Source organism: Microtus ochrogaster, chromosome 18 (assembly GCF_000317375.1).
Source record: "Microtus ochrogaster isolate Prairie Vole_2 chromosome 18, MicOch1.0, whole genome shotgun sequence".
Lineage (NCBI taxonomy): Eukaryota > Metazoa > Chordata > Mammalia > Rodentia > Cricetidae > Microtus > Microtus ochrogaster.
Window position 1 is genome coordinate 12,946,254 of NC_022020.1, and position 5,483 is coordinate 12,951,736.

Here is a 5,483-nt window from a genome sequence, read left to right on the forward strand (position 1 = left end):
AATAAAACTATCTTCTTATATTTGATAATGTATGATACCCAGAGGTTTTAGCTGTATTTAACAGGAAAACAGAGGAAATGTATATAGGCTTTATGCTATATTCCCTGGAGAGGATGTCCCTGTAGATTTCTTAAATAAATTTAGCATAAGTCCAGAAAACTAGTTTTGAAAACTAAATATGTTAAAACTAATGAACTTGTTCTTTCATTCATCAAATACAACAACAACAGCAACAATTACTTTTTTGCATATGTCAAATTGCGCATGTTGAGAATTTTTTATTTTTTTGTTCATGTATGTATTTGCATTCAATAGTGCATATGTGGGGTCAGAGGGTATCTTCTGCGGTGGGTTTTCTCCTTCTATCCTCCTATGTTTATGTGGGTTCCATGGATAAATTCAAGTTATCAAGTTAGTATAGCAAGTGTTCTTACCTGCACAGTCATCTCACTGGCTCCCTATTATTTCTTAACTCCTTTCCCATAGGCTTTTATCAACTTTTTCTGATAACCCTGGGCTGAACTCTAGGAAAGATGATTTCCTGAGCACTGATGCCTGCTGAGGTCTTCCAACAAGATGTTCAGGGTGTTTGCTGACCCTACTACTACTCAATAAGACCCAAATATCACATGCTCTATTAAGAACAGGATGGAGAGCCCTTGATGTGAGCTGGATCTTTCATTGAGGAACATAAAATAAATACTGAATTATCTACATTATTGAACTTTCATTTTAAGAGGAAAACAAACAAATACATAACTCCCTATTATTTGTTACACAGAGTTGTGCTGAAACAAATGTCATGGAAACAGGAAGAACTATTCTAGGGGAAGAAGACAGGGTTTCTGTCTTATGGACTGTCCCCTGCAACAACCATTCTGTTGGTTCCCATTATTTCTGTCTGATTAATGAAGTGAAATCTCCAGTACTGAAGAATTTGCAACACTGAAAAGGAATCAAGAAAAATAATAAAAATCTTACATGACTCTGTAGGACTTGGGAGATTATCCAACATAAAAGTAGTGTTAAAAGTGATTGAACTTAAAGAATGAGTTACATGATGTTTTTAAAACAATACTATGTTTGTTCCAATTTTCTTGACAATTCCAATGACAGATCATGGTTATTAGCAGTAGGCTGTCTACAGATATTAGCACATATTCTTTTTAGAAAGACTGAAAAATGAGCTACATTTCAAAGCCATCTAAGATGGAAAGAAAGCATTAAGAATGTATGCTTGACTCCCATACACATTTTTCTCAACACAAATTTGTCAAGAAACCAAATAAAACTATATACTCTGCTATATAGAGATACATATTCATGTGATAAGTTGTAAACAAATTAGAGTTATTTAAATAAAATTCCGAATCACTCCTTTACTAGGGAGTTGAAAGTAGATGCAATGAGCATGCAGTGTAGTGGGGACATCTGAGGTTCTGGAAGTTCTGTCTTTCATTTTAGCAGAGTCATGTTTTGTTTTCTATTAGTCAGTACTTATTGTGCATAGTGCTGGGTTTCATAAAAACATTTTCATATAAACGTGTCATGTCATTTGGCCATGTTCTCCCCCATGACCTCGATTCACTCCCCAACCCCTCCCATAACCTCCTTTATTTGTTTTGCTTGTACTTTCATGGCATATACGCTCACGTGATTTTATGTATCAATATAAAATTTATGATCTAGGAATGAGAGAAAATGTTTTAAAAAGAATATGTATTTGAAAATGTAGCTATAATTATGCAATTTCTCCTGCCAGAGTGAGAAGTATTCAGATTCTAGAGAGAGATTTTCATATTTGGTAGAATGACAAAACTCAGGAGACATTTTCTAATCTGTTGTCTTGCAAATTAATATTTTAATTTCTTTTCAATCAATTTTCTAAAATTATCAAAACACAACAACTTCCAATTTGCTTGCAAAAACAACTGCCTGGTACTGGGGATAATGCAGCCACAGTGAATTTCAACAGTTCTTTGTATAATTCCAGAGAGTGTAAGACAATATGCATCTATGCATCACAGTTTAGCTCTCAGATCCAAGGAGAGTGCAGTTCGTTACATATATCATGGTGAAGCACCCTTTCCAGCCTTAATATTCATTCTGTCTAATTAGGAATAAAACCGGCATTAATTCTCTTTTACTTAGTCCATTAGCTACCTAAATTATGATTACATTAGTTTTATCAAAAATAAAATGTTTTAGTTATGATGTTCTCACTAAAAACTAATATGGATTATTTGACACATTTGAGGGACAGAATCATTATTTGGAATAATGAATAAATTAAAAAGAACAAAAAGCAAATAATTGATTTACATCTGGAATTTTTAAATTGTGGATTTTTATACTTGCTAATATACAAACTTGCCACTGTGTGGATTATTGTATAGCACATACAGTAGGTTTGGACATACCATTTTAACTCTTTGGGGTTAAGAAAATGAGCTTTACAGTAATTTCCTTTGACCATAAAGGTTCTTCCAAAGGTCTTTCGTGATTGAGGTTGATCATGCCCTAGAATTCCTGGTCAAAGTGAATGGAGAGGAAAGCAAGGACTCCTTACCATAAACCCATAACTAGTATATTGTTGTGTGACTTTTTGAAGAGACATGAAGAAGGCTCAATTTACCACACTTAGAAAGGGCACTAACCAACCAAAAGGGGTTTCATCCAATTTCAGTTAAGCAAACCATTGAATTTATAGGGTTTTCTTGCTAGAGCATGAGTGACTCAAAGACAGCTACACCATTGGAAGTATCCTGGACAACATACAGGGAACTGTACCACCAGGGAGCTTCCCCCACAACATGGATGGATTGTGAAAATCCACAGCACTGGAGTCTGCTGACTGACTTGTGAGCAAGTAAACTACCAAAGACTTCCCTCTCAACTGATTGATTAATTTGAAAATAATCTTAGGATCCTCTGAAGACCTTCTGAGCCTCCCCACTGCATCCAAGATGGAATGTTAATAGGACAGTCTCATGAGTATCTACTATGGTGATCTCGGCTGCTGTACTTCGATGTAGTCATGGTCATGTCCAAGATGGAGGAATCTGACTGACGACAGCTATTTACACAGCAACAGAGATGCAAACACATAGAGCAAGTGCAGAAGTAATGGTGCTTGCAATGACCTGGAGAATGTGTGGTCATTCTTGCAGCTTCAGGTTTTGTCTAATTATATTCAAGGTAAAGCACTTGAGATAAATTCTCTTTGGCATATATTTATATTCATATTCAGTAGTGGCATGTTTCCTAAATACCATCTCTATTTAAAAAGTGAATTTGGGGTGCCTGTTAATGTGTAGACATTTAATTGGAAGCTTTTAGCAATACTTACCTTGATTTCGTAATTAAATTTGCTTTCTCTCTTCCTCTCCCTCCCTCTCTTTCTCTCTCTGTTTCTCTTTCTCACATGCACACACACTAACACTTGCACTTACTCTCTCACAGACACTCACATGTACACACACATCACACACTCTTATATACACAGTTCTTAGTTAGCTACATGTCAAGTAGAATTCATACAGAGTAAGACATGTTCTATTGTGACACAGTTCTAATATAGTAGCAATTGTAGCAGAATATATTCTGGGAAGAATGCATTTGCAGGTACTATTCATATGCTTCCTATTTTAATATTTTCCTTGTTAATTTGTAAAGAGTATGTCACATTTTCTAATTATAAAAATGCTCAAAAAGTCTGTTGTTGTCTGGGGGGAAAAGATGCAAAGTGTTTTCCACCAAGAATAACGTCTAGAATACAAAAATGTACACAGATTTCTAAAATAACCTTTCAAATATTCAATGCCTTTAAAGTTAGATTTTATAGATCTCTCTTGTCTACATATGTATAAAAAGGATATAGAAACTATGCACAGACAAGAGCCTTCTATATTCAGATAAAATGGTGTTAATGCCATAGTAACAAACAGAGTGAAAGCGGGGCAGCTTCTGACAATTCTGGAACCTCATGACATTTACTCTCTGTTATAAAATATTAATGAAACAGTTGACAGACTCACAAAATTATAAAAGAACACATTTGGTGGTATTGATTTAGACTCCAAGAAGAGTTCTATGAATTCAGAGGTGCAAACTTCCCTGGCATTGTTTTGTGTTTATTGTACGTTTAATAGGGACATGCAATCCTTTCAGAGACTGATACCAATATAACCTCTTCAAAACGTGTGAAATTCTGGGGAAAACCAGATATTGGATTGGCACTGTCTTTATTTACTTTTAAATAAAAATGACTTCCTTTGCAAAAAAAAAAAAGACTTAGTATTTCAAATAAAGTTCTTGCCTTTAAAGTTCTGCAGGCTGTGGTACTTTTATCATGAGGCAAGTGTTGGGGGTATGAATGTATGAAGAACGTTTCATAATGAACAGAAACATTTTTATCCAGGAAGTGGTTCAGAAGCTAGTCAATGGAGTAAGGAAGCTGCCTCCTACTCTACACTGCCTCAGAAAGCAGTAATAACTAATCTTTGTGTATGTGTTCATGTTGGCGTGGAGTGTATATATGGGGGAGTGCACATGTGTCTATTATGTGAGAGTGTATATAGATATGAGTGGATATCCTGGTTATTGCTCCTCAGGTGTGGTCCACCTATTTTTGAGACAAGGCTTCTAACCTGCCTGGGACTCATCCAGCAGCCTAGACTGAGTAGCTTTGTAGCTCCAGGAATTCACCTGTCTCTACCTCACTAGTGATGGGACTATAAGAGCACTCCACCACACCAGTTTGGGTTTTTGTTCTTGTTGTCGTTATAGGTTTTTTTTTAACATTCTTTTTGCACACTAGATACTACTTTATAGCTAGCTTATTTCTCCATCCCCAAACATTTTTTTTCTTTTCTTTTATTTATTTATTTTTTTTAATTGAGAAAAAAAATTTCCGCCTCCTCCCAGCCTCCCACTCCTTCCGCCCTCTCCCCACTCCTCTCCCCCTCCCTCTCAAGTCTGAAGAGCAGTCAGGGTTCCCTGCCCTGTGGAAAGTCCAAAGTCCTCCCAAACATTTTTTAAAAACTGACTTCCATTTCATTATAGTATCTTTTCTCTTCCCCTCAGGAGTTAGCATGACGAACTATAGTCATAGAAACTGCCTGAAACTCATGCTGTCTGTTAGAAATATACAACACACTTCCAGTGAATTTAATAGTACTCTGTCTACTGACTCAGCCCAGACAATCCTACCTTTCAGCTGCTTATTTTATTTCTCATATGAACAGAGAAAAAAATCCCACAATATTCACAATGTGTTCTTTGTGGTGTTGGGTTTCATCTGATTACATTTGAGAACATTTTTTTTTCTGTTTATAAACAAAGAAGTATTTCTGAAAATCAGCAGAGGGAAAAGTCTGAAGTACTCCCACTCTTGAGAGATACATGTTCTAAGACATTGTCCATGAATTCAAATTGTTTATCTAAAATTTCACTTCACATCATTTGCTCCATTTTTTAAAAAT